Below are 12,105 nucleotides of genomic sequence, written 5' to 3' on the forward strand. Positions count from 1 at the left end.
TACAAATAGCTGTGAAAAGAAGAGAAGTGAAAGGCAAGGGAGAAAAGGAAAGATATAAGCATCCGAATGCAGAGTTCCAAAGAATAGCAAGAAGAGATAAGAAAGCCTTCTTCAGCGATCAATACAAAGAAATAGAGGAAAACAACAGAATGGGAAAGACTAGAGATCTCTTCAAGAAAATTAGAGATACCAAGGGAACATTTCATGCAAAGATGGGCTCAATAAAGGACAGAAATGGTATGGACCTAACAGAAGCAGAAGATATTAAGAAGAGGTGGCAAGAATACACAGAAGAACTGTACAAAAAAGATCTTCACGACCCAGATAATCATGATGGTGTGATCACTCATCTAGAACCAAACATCCTGGAATGTGAAGTCAAGAGGGCCTTAGGAAGCATCACTACGAACAAAGCTAGTGGAGGTGATGGAATTCTAGTTGAGCTATCTCAAATCCTGAAAGATGATGCTGTGAAAGTGCTGCACTCACTATGCCAGCAAATTTGGAAAAATCAGCAGTGGCCACAGGACTGGAAAAGGTCAGTGTTCATTCCAATCCCAAAGAAAGGCAATGCCAAAGAATGTTCAAACTACTGCACAATTGCACTCATCTCACAGGCTAGTAAAGTAATGCTCAAAATTCTCCAAGCCAGGCTTCAGCAATATGTGAACCGTGAACTTCCTGATGTTCAAGCTGGTTTTAGAAAAGGCAGAGGAACCAGAGATCAAATTGCCAACATCTGCTGGATCATGGAAAAAGCAAGAGAGTTCCAGAAAAACATCTATTTCTGCTTTATTGACTATGTCAAAGCCTTTGACTGTGTGGATCACAATAAGCTGTGGAAAATTCTGAAAGAGATGGGAATACCAGACCACCTGACCTGCCTCTTGAGAAACCGATATGCAGGTCAGGAGGCAAGAGTTAGAACTTGACATGGAACAACAGACAGGTTCCAAATAGGAAAAGGAGTACGTCAAGGCTGTATATTGTCACCCTGCTTATTTAACTTTTATACAGAGTACATCATGAGAAACGCTGGGCTGGATGAAGCACAGGCTGGAATCAAGATTGCTGGGAAAAATATCAATAACCTCAGATATGCAGATGACACCACCCTTATGGCAGAAAGTGAAGACAAACTAAAAAGCCTCTTGATGAAAGTGAAAGAGGAAAGCAAAAAAGTTGGCTTAAAGCTCAACATTCAGAAAACTAAGATCATGGCATCTGGTCCCATCACTCCATGGGAAATAGATGGGGAAACAGTGGAAACAGTGTCAGACTTTATTTTTTGGGGCTCCAAAATCACTGTAGATGTTGACTGCAGCCATGAAATTAAAAGACACTTACTCCTTGGAAGAAAAGTTATGACCAACCTAGACAGCATATTCAAAAGCAGAGACATTACTTTGCTGACTAAGGTCCATCTAGTCAAGGCTATGGTTTTTCCTGTGGTCATGTATGGATGTGAGAGTTGGACTGTGAGGATGGCTGAGCGCTGAAGAATTGATGCGTTTGAACTGTGGTGTTGGAGAAGACTCTTGAGAGTCCCTTGGACTGCAAGGAGATCCAACCAGTCCATTCTGAAGGAGATCAACCCTGGGATTTCTTTGGAAGGAATGATGCTAAACCTGAAACTCCAGTACTTTGGCCACCTCATGCGAAGAGTTGACTCATTGGAAAAGACTCTGATGCTGGGAGGGATTGGGTGCAGGAGAAGGGGACAACAGAAGATGTGATGGCTGGATGGCATCACTGACTCGATGGATGTGAGTCTGAGTGAACTCCGGGAGTTGGTGATGGACAGGGAGGCCTGGCGTGCTGTGATTCATGGGGTCGCAAAGAGTCGGACATGGCTGAGCGACTGAGCTGAACTGAACTTCAATTATCTTCATAATAAATGCCAACTTTTCAGGGTCTAGATTTCTTTATCCTCAGCATTTACAGGTATTACTTCATTATTGCCTATCATCTGACATTGAAAAGAAGTTTGAGGCCAGCCGCATTTATTTTTGTTTTTATTTTTGGCATGTTTTGTCTAAATTTTCATTTTCCTTTTTAAAAAATATTTTAACTTTATTGGAGTATAGTTGATTTACGGCTTCCCAGGTGGCTCAGACAGTAAAGAATCCGCCTGCAATGTGAAAGGCCTGCATTTGATCCCTGGGTCAGGAAGATCACTGGAGAAGGGAATGGCCACCCACTCCAATATTCTTGCCTGGAGAATTCCATGGACAGAGTAGCCTGCTGGGCTATAGTCCACAAGGTCACAAAGAGTCAGTCATGACTGAGGTACTAAGACAAGCAGACACACACAGAATTGATTTACAATGTTGTGGTAGCTTCAGGTGTACAGCAAGGTGAATCAGTTAAACATAATACATACATACATTCATTCTTTTTCAGATTCTTGTCTCATACGGGTTATCACAGAATATCGAGTAGAGTTTACAATAGGTCCTTGTTGGTTATCTCTCTTACATATAGCAGTGTGAGTGCCCTGAATCTACTGAAGCGCCTAGAGCCTATGCTGTGCAATGAAAAGCCACTGCAACGCCAAGTCCACACCCTGCAACTAGAGAGCAGCCTCTGCTCTGCAACTAGAGAAAAGGCTGCACGCAGCAATGAAAGACCTAGTACAACCAAATACCAGTAATTAAATAAAAATAGATGCAAATATTTTAAAAAGGAAAAAGAACAAATTACATGGACAATGAAATTCATGAAATAATGCAAGTGGCCAATAAATATATGGAGCAATGATAAATCTAACTAGCCATTAAAAATAAATTTGCTTTTCACACATTGCTTTAATAAAGATCAAAAATTCATAACTATTGGCAAAGGAGAAAAATATATACTTCTCATAGGTAGGAGAGCAAACTGGTACTTTTTTGAAAGACATGCACCATATACATTAATTTTAAATGATGACTTCTATTAAAATCATTTTGTATATTCATCCTTTGAAGTGCTCCTGTGTTCCAGTTGTGTTTTTAAATACATTACTATAAAACAGAAAATTAAGAAGACCAAGCCACCTGCTAAAGATAAATTCTTATAATACAAAGCACCTGAGGAAGCTGAAACTGTGAGTCTCCCAGGCTCAAGTAATAGAGATGCACAGAAGGCTACATCCCATAAGGACAGTAACAGAAACTACAAATGGCCCTGTGCAAGGCTGGGGCAGAAACCAGGCTCACTGAAACAAATGCCTGCTGTGGAGGGGCTCCTTGCCTATAAAAGGAGCAGGGGAAAGCTACTTACTAACCATTGCATGGAAATTTAGTTTAAATGTAGTTACATGCTCGTTCAACAGAAGAGCAGACCTTCTTTTGGTTTGTATTTCTTGGAGAGATAAGCCTGATCCTGATGTTATCAAGAATCAGGGGAACCAACCCTCTAATGTAAGACAGGGTTTCAGGCTGGAACATGCAAAACACACTAGATAAGGATGAAAAGAAAGAAAACAAACAAACAAACAAACAAACAAATCCCACTTAATATGAAACCAAAACACACCAGGACAACTAAACTAAGATGGACAGCCAACAAACACCAACAATCGTAGGAATTCAACCTAGAAGAAAAAGTAGCAATCAGAAAATAACTTAAAATGTGCATGTTTAGTATCCTTCCAAAGCTAAAATACAAACAAAAACAATAGACATGAAGAGGGAAAAAAGCTAAAAAAACAGCCAGAAACCAAACCAGAATAGGTGGCAGTGAGTGCAAGCAAGCGAGAACCTGAACATGATAAAGTATTCACTGAGAAATAAAAACAACCAAGGTCACATAAATTGGCTGAGCAAAGTCAAAGCGTAATTAGTAAATTGGAAAATGTACCTAGGAATTGCCTAGAAAATAACACAGAAATTAAGAAGAATTAGGAAAAAGCAGTATGTGAAGATATAAAGGCTAATAAATTTTCTAGAACTGAAGAAAGATGAGTCATCAGATCAATAATTTATTTAAAAGAATGCCTACAGATAACACAACATACACACACCTAGGCATATCATGGGAATGTGTTCAGAATATCAAGTATGGTAAAACAGCAAATACTAACATCTACACCATACTTGAAATATGAAGGGCTCTAAATGCTTTCTATTAACGTAATCATGACAGTCTCTATGATAGATACTACTTCATTACCTCTGTTGAGAACTTGCCCAAGGTCACTGAGTAAACAGTGGTGACAGGATATGGAAAAGGAATATTTTTTAAAATTACCAGAGGAAAACATTACATACAAAGGCATAACAATTAGGTAGAGACCAGACTTACAGAGTTCCAAGTCTGCCAAGTTTCATAATACAATGAAATAATATCTTGAGGGTGCTGATAGGAAGGGGGGAAAAACTATTAATCAAGAATTTTTATTTGAAAAAAAAAATACCATGTAAAATATACTTTCATACAAAAACTAAGGACATTTACAAGCCATACTCTGTTGCTAAAAAAATTACTAAAGGATACACTTCAGCAAGAAGAAAGGCAAATCCTTTAAATATAAGGAACAGTAAGTACAAAATCTGGTAAAATACACCCCATAGATTGTAGTTTGCCAGGCTTCTCTGTCCCTGGAATTCTCCAGGCCAGAATTCTGGAGTGGGTAGCTGTTCCCTTCTCCAGGGGATCTTCCGAACTCAGGGATCAAACCCAGGTCTCCCGCATTGCAGGTGAATTATTTTACAGTCCGAGCCACCAAGGAAGCCCTATAAATAAGGAAATGAAATTTATGCTACAAAAGGGGAAATAAAATTGTAGGCAATTATATACACGATGGAGTGAATGTTTGGTGTTTTATCAAATATAAGCTCATAAAAAAGTCAAACATACAAGGAAACAAATTGTCATGAATAGGAATTAACATAACATATATAACTCCCTTAGTGTTGTAGGAAAATGGGGTGTGAAAGGATAGTCATATTCTAGGTCTCGAGTGAGTCCATGGGACAGGCCGCCAAGTGAAGGGTCCTTGCCTTCTCACTGTAAAGAATTCAAGAATGAGCCTGAAGTTAGGTTTATTTAGAAAGATATACACTCCACACACAGAGTACGGGCTGTCCCTGAGGGTGAGACAGGCAGCCCCAAGGCATGGGGTCCTCTAAGAAAGTGAGAGTTGCTCTGGGAGATACACATTCCACAGACAGAATGTGGTCAGTCTGAAAAGGTGAGAACTGCCTGCCTCGAGGTGTGGGGATGGCCACTTTTTACCGGCTCGGTAATTTCATCGGCTAAGAAGTGGAAGGAATATTCTAACTATCTTTGAGAAGCGGCAGATATTTCTAGGAACTGGGGTACTATCCACTGTTTGGCTTTTAAGGTCACCCTCAGAACTACCACTGTGCCTGGGGTGTGTCATTTAGCACATGCTAATGTATTACAACGAGTGTATAATGAGGCTCGAGGTCTCTCAAAGTTGAATCTTCTACCTACCCTCTTGGGCCTACCAGGTTCCAACCAATGTTTGTGGTGTCCGGTTCTTCAGGGTTCCGTCATTCTTTTAATGGTTGTGCCCTACCCTGTCTCGTAAGGACTTCACATATTAATAATAGAATTAGTGAATTTAAGATACAAAATAACTATATATGAAATGTTTAATAAGATTTTTAAAAAAACAGAAAGTGAAAGATAAGAAATTTAAAAATTACCAAACAAATTGGTAAAGAATTAAATGCCACTGTTAGAAGTTATGAAGATTGTTTTTTAATCTGTTGGGTATGTAAATTTGGTGCAGCCACTATGGAAAACAGTATGAAGGTTCCTCAAAAAACTCAAAATAAGAGCTGCCATATGATCTAGCAATCTCAGTCTTGGGCATATGCTCAGACAAAACTATAATCTGAAAAGATACATGCACCCCTATGTTCACGAAAGTGAAAGTGTTAGTCACTCAGTCGTGTCCAACTCTTTGCAACCCCATGGACTATAGCCTGCCAGGCTTCTCTGTCCATGGAACTCCCCAGGCAAGAATATTGGAGTGGGTTGCCATTTCCTTCTCCAGGGGGGTCTTCCAGATCCAGACAACAAACCTGGGTCTCCTGCATTGCAGGCTGACTCTTTACCATCTGAGCCACCAGGGAGCACTATTTACAACAGCAAAGTCAGGGAAACAACCTAAGAGTCCATCAACAGATGAATGGATAAAGAAGATGTGGAACATACATATATGACTATATGAAATGGTATATTACTCAGCCATTAAAAAGAATGAAATAATGCCTTTTGCAGCAACATGGATTGACCCAGAGATTATCACACTAAGTGAAATGACTCAGAAAGACAAATACCATATGATATCACTTACACATGGAATCTAAAATACGACACAAACCTATCTACAAAACAGAAACTGACTCACAGACACAGAGAACAGATTTGTGGTTGCCAAGGGGGAGATGGAATAGGGGAGGGAAGGATTGGGAGATTATAAATCAACTTCAATAAAATTTTAAAAAGAAATAAAATTTAAAAATTTCAAAAATAAAAAAAATTGTTGATATTAAAAACTCAAAGGATGATTTAAAAAACAGATTATAAAGAAATACAGTAAATTAGCTCATTGAGTTGAGGAAATGTGAAAAATTACATTCACTTCAAGAAACCTACAACCAATGGATGAGAGAAAAGAAGACGGTGAAAAAGAAAACCAAATTCTCCAACAACAATAAGTAGTATAAATATAAATAGTCCTTTAAGAACTGGAGCACTGGATATTGCAGTGCTCCTGGAAACTCAGGAACTATTAACTAATCTCTCTGTTCATATCAACTGCCTGTAACATAGGAGTTGTAGAGTTCCCTAGACCCTATTATCAACATTTATTCCACTGAGAGGATCAGAAGACATCAGCAAAATAATGGTACCTTATACTATACAGTGGGCTTCCCTTGCAGCTAAGTCGGTAAAGAATCTGCTTGCAGCGCAGGAGACCCGGGTGGATCCCTGGGTTGGGAAGATCCCCTGGAGAAGGAAATGGCAACCCACTCCAGTATCCTTGCCTGGAAAATCCCATGGACAGAGGAGCCTGGTGGGCTGCTGTCCATGGGGTCGCAAAGAGTCGGGCACGACTGAGCGACTAACACACACATACTACACAGTAAGGCTTAATGAGTAAGGCTCATTCAACAAATGCTCTTCTGGTATCCCATATTTTCTAAATATACTTAAATCATAGCAATCTAAATTTTCACATCTTTCTTTAAAGACTGAAGTTTCATACATGGTACATCAGTTTGCAGTGCCCAGGTCAAGGTCTTCAGAAGATTACTCCAATCTTGCTCAAGACTAAAAGTATTTTCACAGGTTTCTCTGGTTAAATATTCTTGTAATGAAGCTCAATTTATAGACTAGTAGTTAAATCAACAAGCACTCTTAAGTTTCTCCTTCTACAGTATAAATAATCTATAAAACAGTCATATATTATATATACAGTAATTCTTTGTAAATAAAAGAGTACTTGCTATTAAAGCAAATTATACACATAGTCATTTTGTAAACGTGGTTTCCAATATTAAAATTATTCACGTAAATCAGATAACACATTTTATCTGTTAAATAAGAAATCTCAACTGTTATAAAGAAAACGTATTTAACTTATATGCAGAGTACATCATGAGAAATGCTGGGCTGGAAGAAGCACAAGCTGAAATCAAGATTGCTGGGAGAAATATCAATCACCTCAGATATGCAGATGACACCACCCTTATGGCAGAAAGTGAAGACAAACTAAAAAGCCTCTTGATGAAAATGAAAGAGGAGAGTGAAAAAGTTGGCTTAAAGCTCAACATTCAGAAAACGAAGATCATGGCATCTGGTCTCATCACTTCATGGGAAATAGATGGAGAAACAGTGGAAACAGTGTCACATTTTATTTTTGGGGGCTCCAAAATCACTGCAGATGGTGATTGCAGCCATGAAATTAAAAGACGCTTACTCCTTGGAAGGAAAGTTATGACCAACCTAGACAGCATATTCAAATGCAGAGACATTACTTTGCCAACAAAAGTCCATCTAGTCAAGGCTATGGCTTTTCCAGTGGTCATGTATGGATGTGAGAGTTGGACTGTGAAGAAAGCTGAGCGCTGAAGATGATGCTTTTGAACTGTGGTGTTGGAGAAGACTCTTGAGAGTCCCTTGGACTGCAAGGAGATCCAACCAGTCCATCCTAAAGGAGATCAGTCCTGGGTGTTCTTTGGAAGGACTGATGCTGAGGCTGAAACTCCAATACTTTGGCCACCTGATGTGAAGAGCTGACTCACTGGAAAAGACCCTGATGCTGGGAGGGATTGAGGGCAGGAGGAGAAGGGGACGACAGAGGATGAGACGGCTGGATGGCATCACCGACTTGATGGACATGAGTCTGAGTGAACTCCGGGAGTTGGTGATGGACAGGGAGGCCTGGCGTGCTGTGGTTCATGGGGTCGCAAAGAGTCGGACACAACCGAGCAACTGAACTGAACTGACTGAACCTATCTTCATCAGCTGTTTCTTAAAAAAGGTATATATAAAACAATATAAGCATATTTCTGATAAGGATTTATATGCTTTATTGTAAGCATGTTTCTGATATAGGATTTTAAATATATCAGCCAAGTGGTCAAATACAGGTACTAACAGTTCCTATTAGTGCTCCCTTCCCCCCAAAATCTCCTGCTTCATTACAGGATTTTACTGACTTTAAAGCTATATGTGGGAGTCCAGATCTTTGGGGGGGACTGAGTACCCCTAAAATCTTATTAACAATTCTAATTCAACCAGAAGGTCTGCTCTATCAAGTAAGATTTTCTTTGGCAGCAGCAATTGCTCAAATTAGTACCATTCTCTGGGTAATTCTAAACCTCTGTAGCAGCCCTATAGGGGAGCACTCACAACAGAATTCTGCTCCTTCAATCCAGAGAGCCGAGGGGCACAGTGAGATTTTTATTCTCTGTGGAACTTCTCTAAAGAATAATTCCAAGGTGACAGGAATTTCCCAGTCTGCACAGGTTCAAACTTGAGGATCGTCGAACAACCCAAAAGAAACCTATGACTATGGTTCAAGTTCAACATTTCTACAAAGTTGTGGAAAGAAAATAAGGGCATTATACTTCATCATAAAATGGATTCATCATTTATGCTTCACAGACATAGGACTAGAATTCAAAACTTAGAACTGAAAATTTCCTATACTTTTCACTTTTCTTATCTTTTAATATAACATTTATGCCTTCTGTTTCTTCCCTCTAGGTCTTACTCTCTTCTAAGCAACCTCCAATTTTTTTATTCTTCTGCCCACAAATTCAATCTCCTTGAAAATTTTATACCATTTCTAGTCTTGCTCTTTGTCCCTCCCAAGCCTGAGCATCTATCTGTTTTCCCTTTCTTGCTTTTAATTCTTCCTCATTCTTGTGTTTATGACAGAGTAAGAAGGCAGGGTACAGGCAAGCCAGCTGTAAAGGAAAATATTTCAATGAATTCATGCAAGTCTGAGTTCATGAGGTAAGAGAGAAATGGCTATTAGATCGACATATTAGGGAAGCTAAGGGGCTACGGAGCAACCCACAGTGAAAAGCACTACTGGAGGCGAGGACTATGTATTTATCCCCTGAAGTTACTAGTGAAGAGCCTGATTTTTGGTTTACATTTGGATAGTGTTTACAATTACTGAATAATTTGTCCTGGTCATAGAAGGGGGGAACAGTCATTATTTAAGCTATAAAAGGAGGTTAAATTATTTCTAGCTGGCTAGCTCATGAGATATACAAGATGTTTATCAAGGCTAGAAATCACTGATCAAAAAGTTATCTGGATCCCATTTATATAAAATACCCAAACCTACAGGGACAGAAGTGGGATGAGTGGTTGATAAGGGCTGGGGGAGAAGAGGATGGGGAGTGACTCTTAACAAAAACCAAGGTTTCTTTTGGGTGTGATGAAAATGTTCTAAAATTAAACTGTGGTAATGGTTGCACAATTCTGTCAATACACCGAAAACTACAGAGTGATAAACTTCATATGGGTGAGTTTTATGTTATTTTAGTTACATCTTAATAAAGCCATTAAAAAAGATTACAATGATTTTTTACCATACGATCAAGAGATGCAGAAAAAACTTTTGACAAAACTTAACACCCATTTATGATAAAAACTCTTCAGAAAGTAGGCATAGAGGGGACATACCTCAACAGAATAAAGGCCATATATGACAAGCCCACAATAAACACCATTCTAAATTGTGAAAAACTGAAAGCATTCCTCTAAGATCAGGAACAACACAAGGACATCCACTCTGGCCATTATTATTCAACATGGTTTTGGAAGTCCTAGCCGTGGCAATCAGAGAGAAGAAATGAAAGGAATTCAAATCGCAAAAGTAGTAGTAAAACTGTCACTGTTTGCACATGATATGACACTATACACAGAAAATCCTAAAGATGCCACCAGAAAACCACTAGAGCTCATTAGTGAATTTGGTAAAGTTGCAGCACACAAAGTTAACCCACAGAAATCTTTTGCATTCCTATATATACTAACAATGAAGATTAGGAAGAGAAATCTCGTGACTTCCCTGGTGGTATACTGGATAAGAATCTGCCTGCCAAAGCAGAGGACATGGGTTCGACCCTCGTCCAGGAAGATTCCACATGACGTGGATCAAGTAAGCCTGTGTGCCCCAAGTACTGAGCTTGCACTCTAGAACCCGTGAGTCGTAACTACTGAATCGCGAACCATAGCTACTGAGCCTGTGTGCCCCAACTACTGAAGGCCACGTGCCTAGAGCCCGTGTCCCACAACTAAAGAAGCTTTCACAACGAGAAACCCGCACACTGCAACTAGAGAAAGCCTGTGAGCTGCAACAAAGAGCCAGCTCAACCAAAAACCAAATAAATACATTAAAAAGATTTTAAAAAAGAAAAATTAAGGAAACAATCCATTTATCACTATAACAAAAAGAATAAAATACCAAGGAATAAACCTACATAAGAAGGCAAAAGTCCTAGAAAACTATAAGATACTGATGAATGAAATAAAAAACACAAGCAGATGAAGAAATATACCATGTTCTTGGACTAAAAGACTCGATACTGTGAAACTGACTATACTACCCAAAGCAAACTACAGATTCAGTGCAACCTCTATCAAATCATTGACGGCGTTTTTCACAGAATTAGAACAAAAAATTTTACAGTTTATATGGAAACACAAAAGCCCTGAATAGCCAAAGTAATCTTGAGAAAGAAAAACAGAGCTGGAGGAATCAGGTTTCCTGATTTCAGACTGTACTACAGTAATCAAGACAGTATGGTATTGGCAGAAAAACAGAAATATAGCTCAAACAAACAGGGTAGAAAGCCCAGAGATAAACCCACATGCATATGGTCACCCAATCTATGCAAAGGAGGCAAGAATATACATTGAAGAAAAGACAGTCTCTTCAATAAATGAAGCAACTGACAAAAGATTAATCCCCAAAACATATAAACAGCTCATGCAGCTCAATTAAAAAGAAAAAACTGAATTAAAAAAATAGGTGGAAAACCTAAATAGGTATTTGTCCAAAGAAGACATATAGATGGCCAACATCACTAAGCACTGTTGTTGTTCAGTCACCCAGGAAAACTGGACAGATACATATAAAAGAATGAAATTAGAACATTCCTTATCACCGTACACAAAAATAAATTCAAAACGAATGAAAGACCAAATGTGAGGCTATAAACTATAAAACTCTTAGAGGAAAACATAGAACACTTTGACATAATCACAGCCAGATCTTTTTTGACTCACCTCCTAGAGTAATGAAAATACAAAAATAAACAAATGGGACCTAATTAAACAAATGCTTTTGGACAGCAAAAAGGATCATAAACAAGATGAAAAGACAACCCTCAGAATGGGATAAAATATTTGCAAATGAAGCAACCGACAACAGATTAATCTCCAGAATATACAAACAGCTCATGTAGCTCAATATCAAAAAAGCAAACAGTCCAAAAAACTGGGTGGAAGATCTGTATAGACATTTCTCCACAGATGACACACAGATGGCCCACAAACACATGAAAAGATGCTCAACATCACTCACTATCGTTGTTTAGTTGCCCAATCATGTCCAAC

The 12,105-nt window shown here is 38.8% G+C and overlaps 1 protein-coding gene across 2 annotated transcripts in view; it reads right to left on the minus strand.

Moving 5' to 3' along the window:
- PPM1A (protein phosphatase, Mg2+/Mn2+ dependent 1A) overlaps positions 1-12,105 on the minus strand; it is a 49,923-nt gene that overhangs the window by 21,329 nt on the left and 16,489 nt on the right. The gene's annotated exons all lie outside the window — the stretch shown is intronic.

The sequence above is a fragment of the Capricornis sumatraensis genome, chromosome 2 (genome assembly GCF_032405125.1).
Source record: "Capricornis sumatraensis isolate serow.1 chromosome 2, serow.2, whole genome shotgun sequence".
Taxonomy (NCBI): domain Eukaryota; kingdom Metazoa; phylum Chordata; class Mammalia; order Artiodactyla; family Bovidae; genus Capricornis; species Capricornis sumatraensis.